Here is an 18,503-nt window from a genome sequence, read left to right on the forward strand (position 1 = left end):
GCTAGCTTGATGTTGCGGTTGACCGTTCGTTCGTGGGAAAAATCCTGGCGGGCCGTCTTTTTGCGCCATAGGTTGATAACGCTGTTGATTATTTTTGCACGTGAAATTGGGGTGATTTCTCTGCCCAGGGTTGTATATATCAGAGAAAGGGTTGTTCTTTATGAAGTATACTGACTGCAGGTTCCTTGGGCATTCTTCAGTAGGATGTGCTTGTAAAACCCGAACTAAGGTTCCTTAGATAAGGGTATTTAAAAAAATATATAAAAAAATAAAATAATGAATAATAAATGATAAGGAAAGAAAAATAATATAATATATCATGTAGGTGGAAATGCATGCAAATTATAAGGCTAAGAGGAAGGGAAAGAAAACGTACTGAATAAAGAATTTCACTTGTTGACTTGGGCTGAGACATTGGAAATGTGTTGACGTGGCAAATTGTCCTTGAATTGAGAGGCGGCAAGAGGATTAAAGAGGAAAGGGAACCTCAAAAGTTCGGTTTGGCAATTTACATGAACAAGTTTGGAGAAATCGGTGCCATTTGAAAAGCTGAGAAGACTTAATTCTTAAGTTGTTGTGCCAAAGGAAGATGGCAGAAGAAGAAGAGGGGGAAAGTGATGAAGTTGCAAGAGAAACAGAATCTCGGGGAAACAGGGCCCGAGGTGAAGATTCAAGGTTCTAGGCTAAACTACAAGGAATTGATGGCTGAAATTTTAAGGTAATAAAGTTAACTCAATTCTAAACATGTTTGTAGAAGGAAGTTTCTTCAAAAGAAGTCTAGATTTTGAGTGATGAATTTTTAAAGTTGTAACAGGGAACTTGTGAATAAGCAGACAGCTGCTTGGGAAGAACAAGCAAACAGCTTGCAAATGAATGGGAATCTCGCTAAAATTGTAAAGAGGATCTCGCTCTTGGGGCAAATCTCGCTGGAAATAGGAAGGTATCGATGGTGTGGTTTGGGCAGAGTATCGCTGGGAATTGTGAAGAGGATCTCGCTCTCGGGGCAAATCTCGCTAGAAATGAGAAGGAATCGCTAGTGTCGTTCTCTTCAGCATCGCTTGTAAGGCTCTCGCTGGTGAGGCTCTCGCTAGTGTCGCTGGTGAGGCTCTCTCCAGTGTCGCTTAAGTTGATCTCGCTGGTTCTGCTCTTGGTGATCTCGCTAGTAAGGCAGTTTGTTGAGGATGGAAATTCCGTTGGTTAATGAGCTGCTTAAGATATTTTGCTAGGAAATTTAAGTAGTTTAATTGGAGAAATATATTCTTTCAGGCCATGAAGAGCTAGTAGAAGCTCGTAACCCATTAAGAGACCAAGAAACTGTGAGTGACTGTGTGATTTCTTATTGTTTTACTGGTTTAGTAAATTATGATATCACTGGAAGTACTTCTCATGCTAAGTAAATAAATGATGTGCCAAGCAATAAGATTATGAAATGGTTTCTCATACTGAGTAGAGTATGTTTACCATGGGATTGATGTAAATGGGTTACATTGTTCAAATACTTACAGTAGGGTTAAGTAACTCCATTTTTATGATGGTTCTGTATGAAAGATGAACTGGTATTATGGTCTGAGCACTAAACTGTAATGTTCAACAAAATGTTAGTGGCTTGTTGTGTAATGGATACTGAAGGACACTTGAGAAGGTACCTGGCCAATTTGATACCGAAAGACTTTTAAGAAGGTATCCGGTCTAATTGATACCAAAGAACATATGAGAAGGTATCTAACCAACATGGTACTGAAGGACACTTCAGAAGGTACCTGGCCAACTTGATACCGAAGGACTTTTGAGAAGGTATCCGGCCAAATTGATACCGAGGGACATATTAGTAGGTATCTTAACAGCTCGATACTAAAGGACGTTTGAGAAGGTATCTGAGCAGGAGTACCTGAGGATACTGAAGGACTTTTGAGAAGGTATCCTAGTCAGGTATATATTGTACGACGGTACCTAGTTATAACTACGTGCGCATAGGTAATACGACGTCGAAGGATTGAGCAAAAGAGTTCTCCATGATTAAGGTTGAGATTGAGGGTTAGATGTATTAAGTCAATGTCAACTAAGAATAGAGATAGTCATACTTCCTTCTAGGCTAGAAGGATAGACTAGAGTTGTTAATGCTTGAGAATGATCATCAATGCTTGATGTTTAATAATGTATGAGTTTTCCAAGCATGATATACATGTCTAATGCATGCTGGTGGTTCCATAAGCTAGTCGAATATATTTTAATTTAGCTATTTCACCAAATATGAAGCATGTGTTAGGGTTAAGGCTAAGGTTAAAGGAAGCTTAACATACTACGTTTAAATATCTAAACTTCCCAAGGTACATGTGTTGGTATTTCAAAGAACAAATGAGTAGAAATACTGGTAAGGAAGGTATCTGAATAAATGTACCTAAGATGTTGACGGCACATAGTAAACTCCACATGTAAGTAGGCAAGTGTGAATGCGAGACCGAGATATGGATCTCTTGGCTAATAACAGACGTTGAGAGCTAGAGTGGTGTATGCTCGTTCTCATCCAAGATCTAATGAGTATTGATGTATAGAAGTTGTTATCTACGTTTATGTCTTAAGGACGTTGTCTGAGACACCATCGGATTGTTTAAAGAGATCGATGTAGGGATCTCTTCTGGCTACAATTTAATGTGAACAGGTCGAGGAAGAGGTTTTATCTGGCCACGGCTTGACGTTGGAATTAGAGCAGGGTGTGCTCATTCTCAACTATGTCTCAAGTTCTTGAAACGATGGTATTAAAGGTTTTTATGTAAACGTTGCTAGGTTTAATCTTGTTTTGGTATTACGCTTTCAAGCTATGTTTCTTAAACATGAGATTTATGTTTTATAAAGTCACTCACTGGGCTTCTAGCTCATGTTTTCAAATATTTTCTATTTCAGGTAACGGTTAGTTCTCAGAAGACGTTTCTGATACTGCTTTGCCACTCAAAGAGACAAGTTAAAGGAAGTGCAATTGAAGATAGTATTAGCTAGTACACACGTGTCTGATTAGTGACGAGTATTCTAGATGGGGCTCACTAGGTTGTATTATTCATGTGTAAACAATGTTGCGAAACTCTGTAATGTAAATGTATTGAATTATGTGTTTGTTGGATTTTATGTCCTAAAACTCGTACTTTGTAAATTAATAAATATATTCTGTTTTGTTTTTCGATAAAGTTGTTATTGAAATTGTAATCTTGAATCCAATAAACTAAGGTTCCGAGGCTATTTAATGTAATTTGAACTTTATGTGTGACATAAATGTGGATCAAGTTCAAATATATAGCCAAAATGGTCTATAGTATATGAATAAGGTTGGGCGCCTTATTCTGGGGACACTATAGATGCGGCCCACTTTGTAGATAGTACAAACGATGTAATCCTGAATCGTTCATATAGAGATATGTGAGTGGGGGCATCCTATGTAAAGAGTTTACATAAGACTGAACCATGAAATAGTCACTTTTTACGTTCTAAATGCCTTTTTATGTATAAAACTGACTATTTCGTTAATTGATGACCTAGGTAACTTAATCTTAATCCTGAGCTAACTATGAACTCCTGTTCACTCGAAATTATCCATAGATCTGCATAGGTGAGGGCAGCTCAATATCGCTGGCCCAATAAGCCTCCCATTTCAGGGGTAAGATCGGGTGGATAGTTGGGAACATAGGGTATAAGACAGAATGCACTCCTACCCATTATAGGATAGTAGATAGGTTGTTCCCTTTAGTACCGAATCCAGGTCTTGAACAAGGGGCCCCATCCTCTCCTTGGCCCGAGAGGGATTCGTTTTATAGGTTGGACCTTAAACCAATTGTTCATTAGAAGATCAGTGGAACTTAAGGAACAAGATGTAGTCTTGGAGGTAAAACGGTGTTTATGACCCAGCCGAGATTACGAACAACCTGTGAAGGATTAACTTACTAATCATGGTTATATCAAATGGACACAAATATATCTATAGTGAGGGGAGTGCAACTACGGGACTTTAGTGGAATGACCCGTTAGTTAACAAATGTTGATTAGCTCCGTCTAAAGAGTTTAGCTAGCTAATCTCGAATCGTTAGAGCCCATGATCTATAGGTCCATTAGGTTCCCCTACTAACTCATGATGCATGCTTATTTCCTTTAATTTAAGAGAAATTAGAGTGTAATTAGATCGTAATTCCGCTGTGTGTGTCTCGTGTTCCATCAGTGTTGATATGCATCTATACAGGGTTTGAGTATGGTTTTTAAGGTGAGATAGGCAGTGGGTGCCAGTAAAAAGGTTGGTAACTTCTGCAGTCACTACTCCGTCCAGGTTAGGAGGATAATCTGGTGCGGGGTGTGACAGTGCTTCTCCGCAAGTGGCACAACTCATGTTCGTCTGAGCAATTGCGTTGACCTGCCCCCTTTGCGTTCCAGGGCTCTTGATTGTGATGTCCTGTATTAGATTCATCATCGCATTCATTTGATTCTGTAGTGATGCGATGGTCCCATTATTTACGTCACATTCTCGAATTTTTAGTCGTTGATCGCTTTCCCTCCAATCTTCGTGATTCTTTGATATGTGATCAATAATATTTTTAGCCTCATCATAAGTTTTGTCAATCAGACCACCAGAAGCTGCTGCATTGGCAGTTGTCTGCGATGCAGGGTTCAAACCGTGATAAAATATCTGCATCTGGAGACAGTCACGTAAGCCATTATGCGGACAATCTTGCACCAGTCTCTTAAACCTCGCCTAGGCATCACTGAGCGATTCATCAATTTCTTGTTCAAAATTTGTAATCAACTTCCTTCTTCTTGCATTCTCGGTAGGGGGGAAGCATTTCTTCATAAACTTCTCTACTACTTGTTCCGACGAGGTTATCTCCCCTGGTTCAAGAGAATAGGCCCATTTCCTTACTTGGTCGCATAGCGAACATGGGAACAACATTGGTCCTGTCTCTTATACACATCTAGATGTGTATAAGAGACCCATCCAGAGCTGGCCTCATGATTCCTAGGGAGAAATCATAGAGGTTGGGCGATGCATAGTCCCGGATGGGTCTATTGCTGTCTCTTATACACATCTAGATGTGTATAAGAGACAGACATAACCGACTTCATCTCAAACCTTGATCCATCCAGAGCTGGCCTCATGATTCCTAGGGAGAAATCATAGAGGTTGGGCGATGCATAGTCTGTCTCTTATACACATCTAGATGTGTATAAGAGACAGATCCAGAGCTGGCCTCATGATTCCTAGGGAGAAATCATAGAGGTTGGGCGATGCATAGTCCCGGATGGGTCTATTGCGATCGTTCGCCAGGAGAATGGGGTTTACCATGATATTATTCACATTTGCTGCTCTGTCTTCTGGCTGTTCTACCATTCTAGGATTTCTCTCTTATTGTTGTCAGCAGTTGTCTCTCTATCTTCTTCTGAACGTTCTTTCAATCTCTAGGTTGTAGTTGGGCTCAGGAACGTGTCCTTCACTCATACGATACCTGTTTCTTCCCTAACCAAAGGAATGGCAGTGCACAGAGGTCGAAAGCTGCAAAGAAAAAAAAAGTTACTCTTAGCGCAATATGTACTGCCGTAGTCCCCGACAACGACACCAAAATATTGATGTGTTGTAAATGTGATGCAATTATGGTGTATATTTGTGGTGGTAAGTTATGTTTTACACATGCAAGTTTTCCTAGTAACACCCAAGTATAAATCTTACTAGGATTCTTGGTAAGTCTAGGGTCGAACACAGGGACTACTGAGTTACTATGCGATAGTAAATTTTGATTCCTTTGCGGTGGCAAAAAAAAAAAAAAAAAACTTAGATGGTGTTTTGTTTAAGTGTATTTCCTATGTGACAGATTCGAGAAAAGAGTTGAAATCGAGAGTTACAATGAGTATGCTGTGAACAGGTTGAGAAGGGATTTAGCTAACACTTCCTAAGATTGCGTTCAAGTTATATGATCATGCTACACGCAAACAACAACAAGTCATCTCCCAATGCAAATGCCATAATTCTTATTTCTAGGACGCATGTAATGTATACGATAATGTCGATAGGACTTATGTCTAAGCTTCTATTCTTGTCTATGCGATGGTGAATGATGCACAAATACACAAGTTGACCGCATACTATCATATCCTATCTCTAGGGTGCATGTGATGTGTTAATAGCAAACAAAACTTATTCCTAAGCTTTTATCTCTTGCTTATGCAGTTTTAATCTGACTCTCCCAAGCCTAGATTCCAATCTAACTCTCCCAAGCCTAGATTTTATCTTTATACCACTCTTCCGAGCATCTCTAAAGGATGAATGACACATACATAAGACAAGATGATCGCATAAAGTGAAGATCTCAGGTCATGCTAGCTAAGTACTCCTCAACCCATTTGGGAATTTAGCTACTCATGCGAAGTGTGGAGAGATTGAACATAAGTTGAAATGAGATTTCCATTGTCTATAGATTAAATACAGAATATAGAATAACAATAGAATATAGAGATAAGAAGCCCGGTAGCAATGTCTTGCTTCCCATGGCCTTTTACACTGTCTTTTCACTATAACCCTGCCCAGAAGAATATCCTTGCTTCTACAAGTGCTGGGCCTCTCTCCTTTTGTAGTGCTTCTTGGCAGTCTTCCGAGCTGTCTGGGAATGATCACTAGGCGTCTTCTTCTCTTCACTCGTCTCCATCTTCTAAGTATAAAAATGACTATGAATAAACTAACGACTAACTATCTTGTATATGATCTCTATATTATCTGTCGAACTCCTTTAACGATGGTGGCCTTCGGTATTTATAGAACTCAAGGTGAAAAAACTTTTCTCTCTAATGATTGCAATGATGGGAGGTCATTAAATCTTCTGTTCTGATGCGTCGATTAATGGTCACCGAAAATTTGAATATACTTGCTATAGTGTGTCGTTAATGGCTTGTCGACTAAATTTGGATTCGACCGTTATCAGCTTTTCGTCCTATCATGATTTATTAAGCTTTCTGATAACTTTTAGAAATACAAGTTATTTATGCCACTTTATCTAGATATTTGCGGCCAAAAGTGAAGAATTATGCGCCGATTGTATAAAAATTAGCTTAGTTTGTTAATAATTCCAAATGATTGCAAGAAAACCCACTAACGCCAAAAGATGGAGAATATGGCGAATATTTTCTCTGTTTTGCAAGAAAATCGAAGTCACCACTTACGACCAAGGCTCGACCGAATTTCATCAACGCATCCCCATCACCATTGCGCCCTTAGAATGTCAACGCACAAAACAAGTACTGAAGAAGTGGCGCATGGCGATATTCGATCTTGTTTTTCCTAACAACCGCATGCGGTTATAAAAACAAACGCCACATGTGGACCAATGATCAAGTGATGCGGATGAGCAACGCAAGTGAAGGAGATCATGATGCATGTATGGCTAACGGCTGTGCATGATTGACAGATTGATTGCAAAACGGAAAGGAATAAAATCCCTCCATATTCGGAATTTCCATAACTGAATGTAGGACCACTTGGTCGGAGTCAAAGCTACTCTGCCTATAAATACCCCAGCGAATTCTATGAAAAATATGTTATTTGGTGCTGGGCAAAGTGCTGCAAGATTCAAAAGAGAAGAGAGAGCTTAGCTGAAAGCTTAACGTTACATCCGGGAAGAAGAAGACGAGATAAGGCCGAAAGGTGCAATCTCTGAGCCATAAATCACCATCTCCGAGCGAAGCTCTGTCCAAGGACTCTGCTACCGGAAGGCCAGCCCGAGAGGGGAGCTTTTCCTACCATTGTCAACCATAAGTGCCAAGCAGATCTCCACCGATTAGTGACTAAGACATTGGCACTGATCGTCTCTACGCTACCCTTTCTTTGTACTCCATATCTTTATCATCTATGTATTCATTCATCATGTATCAGATAATTACTAGAAATATTAGTTGTTTTGATATGACCATATTTCATATTCTGTCTATCATTGTTTCCTCTATATACACTGTCTTCATCATGTTTTATTTATCTTTCAATAAGCACTATAAACATCCTAGGACAATGTAAATTAAAGTTACTAAATACGTTTAGCTAAAGCATGTTGGACGGCATCTTCACCTGTGAGAGCAAAAGTGAAGATGTCATTCTGGCCTATCGAGAGAAGGCCAGGAGAATGCGTTATCTAAAGTGAGTAGTACTTCCAGAAATGGAAGCAACCTTGCATTCATTACGTTTAACTCTAGTTTCTACACAGACATGTGGGAAATGCGGCCGATCACTGAGAGGTGTACGCCATGAGAAAAAGGGAACAATATTCGTCTCTTTACTTTCTTTAAGAACTTGCATGATTTGTATACTTTTCTTTCTTTTCTTTTCTCACCATAAGCCTTGCCACCGCAATCCATGTCCTTGCACAGACTTCACAGCTAGCCTAACTCTTAGCATCTTGTACATTGCGCTTATATCAAATACATCTAGCTTAGGTTTACTGTATTTTTACTGCTTTACTTTACTATTTTACTTTACTTTACCGCAATTTTACCGCTTGTGTATATTACACACTCCAAACCAAAGATTTGATAAACCGGTCGCATAACAACATGAAAACACCGCATTAAACCGGTACCGTATTTCCTCGTGTTCGACCTCGAATCATATCGAGAAACTTGTGATGGAATTACACTTGGTTTCATCGTAAGAAAACCTGTGACGCAACAGGGCATACTATCGCATTAAAAGTACATATCGCATAAGGCCATAGTAGTAGCGCATAATAGGGACTTGTATCTTGCGTGCATTTCTGTTACACGTTTACATGTTTCGAATATATCGCATCATAATAAAAACCAAAATCACACCACAACACTTTCACCTTGATGCGCCATCTTTATGCGGTCACATTCTTGAGCAACTTCTCGCAAGCGCATATGATCGCATATCTTTGCGATTGCAATCTTTCAATGCGTGCGAACGCCGAATTCCTTGGATCGCAATTTTACTTGTGCCAACGCATTTTTCCTGCACAAAAATAAGTAAATTAGTTGCTTTTATGAGATGGGCGCATGCGATCGCAATATTCTCAGTTTACTGCTTTTGGACATGATTTTGTATATTTTTACCATCACATTCCTTCATCGTTTTACTTACTTGCGCTATAATAACGTACATTTCTGCCCGTTATCAGTTTGCCCAAGAGTAACTTTTACCTTGGACAGTTGAACAACTTTTGATCATCATCCATTAAACTCTTTAGTGGAGTCTTTGACCAATTGTCGCATGCTTGCAGAAAATGTATCTAATTCACCTTTCCAGGTAGGTTCCCAAGTAGGGGTGTTCCGTTTCTGTCAACTTAAGTACCCCAGCCTAGACAGAACCTGCCTTAAACAAAGGGTCCCTTATAGATAGATTTAATACAATTTTAATCTTTTATGTCGATCAATTTAATCCTATTAAATCGATTTAAAAAGATTTAATTAGGTTGTTAATCCCATTAGAACCTTAAACTTAGGTCTATCTCAATCCAATTTTAAAACCCTTTTAAAACATGAATTCGCCTAAGTCCGCATGCAACTTTTTAATATCGATTTTAGTTCTAATTTCCATTATGACGCTTATAACAGAAACAACAAAAACCATTCACAACGTAAAGCAAATTGTTACAAGGCATTCATAACTTTTACAAATTAGCCTAAATGTCATGCTCCATGCATTGTTTATTCATTGCTACTTTTATATAGCACTTATATAACCAAGCAACGAACCAAGCAAAACATGTTTCCATTCAACTTCATACTATAACACTTATAATATAAAGATGATGCATGAATATGCTTACTGCATGCATAAATATAACCCTTATATTTTCATGATGCATGCGCATGCTCTCTTGTAATTTCATCATGCCATATTATAACCTCTTATAATACATGATGCATATATAATTGCACACCCTAAAGTGGGTTTCAAATCTATATGTCATACACTATGACATATAAACCACATACATCTCATGTATATTAAGCAAAAATTGATGAACCGGGATAATTAGCCTCAAATCCTCAAAACTAAAGCTAACTATTACAAAAGCAAAGAGCCTCCAGTTCAAATAGGTGAACCGGGTCTTGAACCGTCCGATTGAAGTCCGCGTCTCCACTAACTGTGTACCAAAAACCTTGCAATCATCTACACGAAAGAGTAAACACTTTACTCAACCGTTTACGTATGCTTCCAGAGCTAAACGATCGTTTAGCAATGATCGTTTACCTTCTACTATACGATGAAGCATGAGGTATGCGATCGTGCAACGCGCAGCGCATAACACAAACTTTAGACGATCGTGTAAATGACAATGATGCGGTGAAGCACAATCGTCTAAACGATTGTTGAGTGAGTGCCAAAGTATCATATACTGCGTTATCGTGTAGTCAGTAACTATGTGATGAGGCATGCTAACTACACGATTGTTTAGTGCGCACGTCTTTAATTAAACATGAGCATCAAATGCTCCCACTCGATCGTTTACCTCTAGTTCCACACGATCGGGAAACCAACGCTACGTGATAGAGAAAACACTTTACCCCATCATTTAGCATTAGCTAAACGGTCATTTAGTAAATACTACACGATCGTTTAGCCAAATCCCAACTATCGTTTACCTAAGGCTACACGACACGACCAACTCTTGGTCTTCTTCTTCGCTGAGAACTGCATCTCCATGCTTCGAAACTTCATCACGAACGACTAAACAAACTTAAACAGTTTGAATTACAGACTCGATTGCTTGTTAATTATGCCCAAAAAAAAAAGGGCCCATACAAATTAACACTTTGTAATCAAAAGAAAGCTTTAAACAGAGGTAATTAACCTGTAAACATTCATCAACGGCAACCACAAAAGCATTTAACACTTAAATGCAAATGCAGAAAACAAATACAGTCAATAAATGGACTTATAGATCATGCACAATACGAAATTACAAAATGCTTTAGATAATCAAGGGATAACAAATACATACATTTGAAGACTCATTCTTCAAACTCCCTCGATCACGAACACTCGATCAGTCTCCAAGATGGCAATACACGAACGCTCAAACACTATGACCATAACATAACATGATCAAAAGCAACCACCACACGAACAACACAAACACACAACGAACGGCCTCCAAAACCTCGAACTCAATCAAGTTGAGTGAGGAAACCACCACAAGTGCTACCTTGGTATTCTCGGTGTGAGAATCCAAAAGTGTGGGCTCTGTGTGGACTTGGTTAGAGGACGAGACCAAAGGAATAACAATCCTGTAGACGATTGAGCAAGTGGGAGATGAGAAGTGTCTATCATATAGACGAATGTTCAACCGTTTAGAATACAGCAACCTATCGTATAGATAATGCTCAGCGATCGTTTAGCTACGACCAGCTGAATGAACTATCATATAGTAATACTCCACGATCGTTTAGTCTCTCTTTCAGCTATTGTTTAGTGAAACAATTCACTTGATAGAACTGTGAGTTCTTTTCTGAAAATAGCAACTCTACCAAATTTAGGAAAACCTTTTTCCTCTTATCTCACGGTTACCATAAAACCACCAATAACCTCTCACTCAATTGGTTATTAGAGAAAAAGAAATAATTATCCAATAATTAATATTATTATAAATATACATGATAACCAACTTACCATATTATATTTATAACCTATAGTTTTAATATTTCATCTCATGAAACATATAAGCCATAGTTCTTTTTCTATTTCATGGTACTTAATGTAAATCTCACTTACATTAATCCTCCACTTGATGTATCTCATACATCACACCGGGAATATCATATATAATCAAATTTTCTCTTGTCAATTTGAACATTTCAAATCCACTCCAAGAACTAATTCTCAACTTGAATCCATTGAGCTACCAAAGGGACTTATGGACCTGTAGCTTAAAGCTTCAACAGTACGTGAATAACTGATTAGACTCTTTAGTTAGAGGATCCACCATCCGTTAATTGCCAGGAACTTCACTAAATACTGATAGCTGCACTCTCCTTACTTCAAATATATTTTGTGCCCATATCAACCAATCAACAGTGCGATAACCCTACACAGATCGCTCGTAAGTACAACTGGGCCAATAATCGTTATACCCATATAGTTACATTCAAAGAGATTATCATCGTCTTATACCCCATCTTTTTTAAGTAGTATTTCCATTTATTTGTTCAAACGTTTATCATTCATATTGATTAATTTTACTACGTGAAAATAATTAGGACCAATTTTAGTTTATTGATTTAAAATCCCTGAGTTCGACTGTGGTACTCATCAGGATATTCTAATCAAGCTTATACTTTGTACTTGGTTATGAAAAACTTGTGTTAATTCAAGTTAATCTAAGTAATCAATAGTTGTTATGTTGCTCAATCATGTGCAATTCTTCCGTGATAAAACACAAGTTTTCTCTTAAAGAGTCCAAATATAATTGCATTGAGATCTCCTATTGTATCATTTATAAAACCTCTAACTCTATCATTTATAGAATTAGATTAAAAAAAAAAAAAAACTGAGATGGGGCCCATGCACCTTGGGCCCCATTTCCGATTACTACAGCATCTTTGAAAAGATGTCGGTATATGGGGGAGATTCCTTGATAATCATATATACTTTTAGTAAAAAAAATTGGTTCTTTTATAAACAAAAAAAAAAAAGAATTAAATAAATATACTTTTAGTAACAAAACTGGTTTTTAATTAAAAAGGGAAAAAAAAGAAAAAAATGACTACTTAGAGATTCGAATTCTAATTGTTGGTTTTATCAAGGCCATAGTACGACTATTGGATGGAGACACATTTTCTATATATATCTACTTTTTAAATAAATATATTTTTTTATATCTAATAAAAAACTATATATATGTAAAACAACACGAGGTAGGTGCCATCGGCCTCTTTATATACTCGTCCCTACATATATGCATGTAATCATTTACCAGTATTTGAAAAAGTAAACAAACATTTATAATGGGCCGATCTTACATGGGCAAAGCCTAAGATTTTCTGTAGGTTTGGTTGTGTTCCAATAAAAATTGTTAACATCTCGCTTCAAGCAATAAGGAACTATGCACTTCAAACCAACTATCTATCGAAGATTGATGTGCACTCTTAAACATATTTTTAAAGTATTGAAAACGTTAGATCCAAACAATGTGACCAATTGGCCAATGAGAGTGTACAATGGAACTACGTTGACTATCTTGTCACAAGGTAAACTTATTAAATCACACACTTTCTATCAAAATACTAATTTCTTTTCTAACCTAATGTTTTATCCATCTCTTCATTAGGAAAAAAAACTTTTATCCATTTTATTTTGATGCTAAGAAAAGAAAAATCCCTTTAAATTTTCCTAAATGAATAGACAATAATATAATTGATTTGAATCTCACTTTACATAACTGAAAAAAAAAAAAAAATTCACCTCAACAGTTTTGTGGTTTGTTGTTCATGGGCATTGCAACTCTCTCTCTCTCTCTTCCTTTTTTTTTTTTATTTTAAAAATCATATACAAACACATATATTATTTCAATTTTAGGCCACTACAAACGTAATATTAAATTTTCGTCGATATATCGATATTTTCGCGTTTCCATGGATTTGACATTGAATGATTGGTGAGTCGATATTTTCATTACATCGTAGAAGAAATCCACGAAACACAAAAAAATAAGCATCAAAATACCACTAATATAAATATAATATAATTAATAGACATGTTAGCTTATTTGAAAATCATATGTTTATTTAGTAATTTAGATTTATTTTTAAATTTTTTTATAATTTTTTCCAGAAATATCCATCAAAATCGATATTTTATCAATATTTTCATCGAAATTTCCATAGAATTAAGATTTTGATATTTTCATCAAAATTGACATTTAAATGGTTAAAGTTTAGTTTATTTTTCAATTGTCTCATATATACGTATATAAACCTGTTTTTATTTAATATAAAATGCTAATAAATTTCTCTTAAAAAAGGTTTAATTAAGTGTATAAAAGCGCTAACTTATTCCAACAGGGGAAAAAATACTAAAAATCTACCTTTAAAAATTTTGGTAGATGTTTTAAGTTTCATTTTCTTTTGTTTATATTTTTAGGCTGATAGTTTTTCTTTTTCTTCTTTTGAGTATAAGTTATAACAAAATTTGAATGTGAGGCTTTGAATCTCCTTTTGAAGGAGAGAGGTCATCGACTGAGTAATCTTACTAAAGTCTTTTATGAACCTGCGATAGAAACCTGTGTGACCAAGAAACGAACGAACCTCCCTCACATTTGTGGGGTAAGGGAGCTTAGAAATAACATCAATTTTGGCAGGGTCTACCTCTATGCCATGCTCAGCTACTATATGTCCTAATACAATGCCACGTGAGGCCATGGAATGACATTTTTCAAAATTACGAACCAGGTTAGACTCAATGCATATTTCTAACACCTTAGACAAATTAGACAGACAATCAACAAACTAGTCTCCATACACAGTGAAGTCATCCATAAAAACCTCCATGCATTTTTCAATAAACTCAGAAAATATGGACATCATCCAATGTTGAAAGGTGTCAGGAGCATTACATAGTTCAAATGGCATTCTTCTAAAAGCGAAGGTGCCATAGGGACATGTAAAGGTCGTCTTCTGTTGGTCCTCCTGGTTAATTGGGATCTGATAGAAACTCGAAAATCCATCAAGAAAACAGAAGAAAGACTTACAAGCTAACCTTTCGAGCATTTGATCGATAAAGGGAATGGGGAAGTGGTCCTTTCTAGTTACAGCATTTAATTTTCTAAAATCTATACACATCCTCCACCCATTCTGAACCCTAATAGGAATTAGACTGCCCTCATCATTTTTTTACCACAGTAATACTCGTTTTCTTAGGCACTATATGAATAGGACTGATCCACTCACTATCAGGAATAAGATAGATAATATCTGCATCCAAGAGTTTGAAGATCTCTTTCATTACTACCTCCTTCAAGATAGGATTTAGACATCGTTGAGGCTGTCGACAAGGCTTGGCTCCATTTTCCAAAGAAATTCGATGCATGCACACAGTGAGGCTAATACCTTTTATGTCGACCAACGTCCATCCAATGGCCAGCTTGTATTTATGCAATACCTCAACCAACTGCTTCTCTTGTTCCTCAGTCAGGTTCTTTGAAATTATAACAGGCAAGGTCTCAGCTTCCCCCAGATAGGCTTATTTCAGGTGGTTTGGAAGCTCTTTCAACTCCAATTTAGGTGTCTGCAAAATAGAAGGAAGCACCTTGTCTGAAGATTCATCATCAGAATATGAAGACATACCTACCATCTCAATCATAGATAAGGTGGAAAGCTCTCCAAGTGGGATCAAATCAATTGAGTCATCCTCATAGACATCCCATATAACCTCCTACTCAAGAGAGTCAAACACATCAATTTGGCACAAAGAATGCATTTACCCTATGGTGGAAGATTTCATAGCATCGAAAATATTAAACTTAAACAACTCACCATCGAACTCCACAGGCGAAGTGCCCTCATCCACATCAATCTTAGTCTTGGTCGTCTTCATAAAAGGCCACAGACGAGCTTTTTTAAATGTCAAGTGTCACTTTTCTTGATGTTTTAAAAAAAGGTCAAGGAAGCCAGTGTCAAGAATGTTGATTTTCTTGACGTTTAAGTGACACTTGATATTTAAAAACCGTCAAGAAACATTGACACTTGATATGTTTGAAATGTCAAGAATATGAACATTCTTGACAAGAAAAAAAATGTCAAAAAAAAAAATCTTAACTTGATAATGAAAAAGCGTCAAGATATATCCTACTTGACATGTTAGAAATGTCAAGAATATGAGAGTTTTTGACCTGTTAAACATGTCAAGAATATCTATAATCTTGACACGTTCAACATGTCAAGTCTGCTTGTGATTTTTTTTTTTTTAGAAAAATCTGTAATGTTGACATTTTTACTTATAATTGCTTCTGTATTTTGATCCAACAACCACGTTTGGTACATATATGACATACATTCATCAACAAATAAACAATACACGCATTTTCAATCTTATATATCAACTTTTTGTGATTTTTTTTTTTTTTAGAAAAATCTGTAATGTTGACATTTTTACTTATAATTGCTTCTGTATTTTGATCCAACAACCACCTTTGGTACATATATGACATACATTCATCAACAAATAAACAATACACGCATTTTCAATCTTATATATCAACCAAATTTCTACCAATATCTCTTTATAAAAACTTCACTTCTTTAACATTATCAATATTACAATCTCATAAAATGTATTTCTAAGCTAAAAGAATATGAAAATCCCCATATGAACAATTCCAACATTATAATTAACCCCATATGAACAATTTCAAAAGTATAACAACTACCAACCCCCATATGAACACATTTCCTATTGCACAATCAACCCCCATCCCCTCTATGAACGATCGAAAAAAATTACAGCTATCAATCCCGTACGAAGTAATCCTAGCCAAGTCTCGCTTATTATAGCTCTATTCAATTCTCTTGTCGTTCACTTTGCATGTTTGTTATTTTTCAGGCAATGAAACCAAGCATGGAATGATAAGGGGTGTCCTTGAACCAAAAACTTATAGCTATGGATGTAATGGTCAACAAGTTAAATGGTCCTATGTATTTGTTTTTTCAACTTGTGGTGGTTGTTATTTTGTGGAGGATTATTAAGTTGGAAAGGTTCAATCAAATATTTTTGTTTTCAAAGCTTGTTATCTTGATTCTTTACTTCTTAAATTTACATGGAGTTGTCTGCTTTTGTTACTACTCAGTTTATGATGTCTCTCTTTCTCTCCATTTGATTAAAGACTCATGGTTAGTCATGCATTCTTTTGTATTCCTATTGAATGTAAGTTTTTCTTTTGGTACATGTAGCTATGGTATGTGCAACATCCAGAGGAAGGCCCATGGTATGAGCTTTCGGTTATCTCTCTTCGGTAGGAGCTTTTTTGTTTAATATGATACCTATTTCAATAACGGTATGTTGAGGATTTAGTGCATAGTATCGAGCTTATTCCACTTTTATTATCATACTTTCCCATGCATATGTTTAGTAAGGTAATTGGAAGTATTACAAACAAATGATCTAGAAGGTATGTTGAGCTTTTGAAATGTTGATTGCTAGTTGTGCATTCTTTTGTTTAATATGATACCTATTTCAATTAAAGTATGTTGAGCTTTTGAAATGTCGAGCATGTTTTTGGTGTTGTTCTAGAAGATGGTTGTGCTTTTGACCTACTGATAACTTGTAGAAATACAAGTTATTTATGCTGTTTTATTTAGATATTGTGGTTAAAAGAGATAAAAGTTGTGTCGAATGTATGAAAATTGGCTAAGAAATACAAGAATTATAAATTATCGTAAATACACCCACTGACACCATTGCGATGGTAGAAAAGGATGTTTCTATTCTATTTTGTAGATAATCAAGTCACTATATGTGTTCATGGCTCAAGATAAACTAACAACGCATCTACGTCGCATTGCGCCCATCATTCAGGAATGGATAGACGATCAACGCAATGACGGCGCATGCGACAGTCGATCCAGAGCTTAACTTCAACCGCATGCGGTAATAAAAAACAATACCGCATGCGGGCAAACGATCGAAGATGCAAAAGAGCAACGCAATTGCGGAGGATTCAGAGTGTACAGCTGACCATTGTGCATTTCTGACGGGATTGATTGCGTAACAGAAGGAATATTCACTCCACCATTTCCGGAGCTGCCTTAACAATAAAGTGGGGTCCACACTGCAAAGAGTCAAAGCTGAGCCTATAAATAGCCTCTTCAATTCCATTGCAAGATATACTTGATACGGGCATATTTTGATACTTATATATTGAGAGAGAGACTGGTCTGGGTGCTGATCGGAGAAGATCCGGAAAGAATTAAGATACAAAGCCAAGAGGTGAGTCTCAGGGTAAATCCTTTCAATCCTCGCCGTTGAAGCTCTATACCAAGATCAACTCTACCGAACGAACAAACCTGAGAGTGAAGCTCTTCTTTCCATTCATTCCATACGCCGGCAAGCAAATCCACCGTCCAGGTCTGTGTCAAGACATTGACACTCTTCTGTATTTGTTTCTATCTCTTTATCATCAATTGTAGTCATCTTCTTAATATTTATCATTCACAACATGTATCAGATGCTAAATTTAAGTATTGAATGTCATGATCATGTACATCTTCATATTTCTGTGTATTTCCGTTCATCCATGAACCACTTTCTCTACGATGTTTTCTTAATCCCCTGGTAATTAGTATGAATTAAGAAAGTAAATGAATTTGTGCTAAGGAAATAAATATATTTAGCTAAAGCATGCTAGACGGTATCTTCAGAGATGGAAGTGAAGATGTCATTCTGCCTGTCGAGAGAAGGTTAGAAGAATGTGTTAACTAAAGCGAGAAGTACTTCCAGAGATGGAAGCAACCTTGCATTCATTACGTTCATCCCTGTT

The 18,503-nt window shown here is 36.8% G+C and overlaps 1 long non-coding RNA gene and 1 other non-coding gene across 3 annotated transcripts; both read left to right on the top strand.

The window, feature by feature from the left end:
- Nucleotides 1–392: 392 nt before the first annotated feature.
- On the top strand, nucleotides 393–3,081 carry LOC120071675. 2 transcript variants are annotated; one of them, XR_005480309.1, is made up of 3 exons: nucleotides 393–718; nucleotides 815–2,753; nucleotides 2,902–3,081. It is a non-coding gene; the product is annotated as an uncharacterized LOC120071675 (long non-coding RNA). The 2 variants fall into 2 exon arrangements; XR_005480310.1 differs by having other exon boundaries at nucleotides 815–1,316.
- A 1,604-nt stretch (nucleotides 3,082–4,685) lies between these two features.
- LOC120072436 lies at nucleotides 4,686–4,792 on the top strand. Its single transcript, XR_005480495.1, has one exon. It is a non-coding gene; the product is annotated as a small nucleolar RNA R71 (small nucleolar RNA).
- Nucleotides 4,793–18,503: the final 13,711 nt, after the last annotated feature.

The sequence above is a fragment of the Benincasa hispida genome, chromosome 2 (genome assembly GCF_009727055.1).
Source record: "Benincasa hispida cultivar B227 chromosome 2, ASM972705v1, whole genome shotgun sequence".
Classification (NCBI taxonomy): Eukaryota; Viridiplantae; Streptophyta; class Magnoliopsida; order Cucurbitales; family Cucurbitaceae; genus Benincasa; species Benincasa hispida.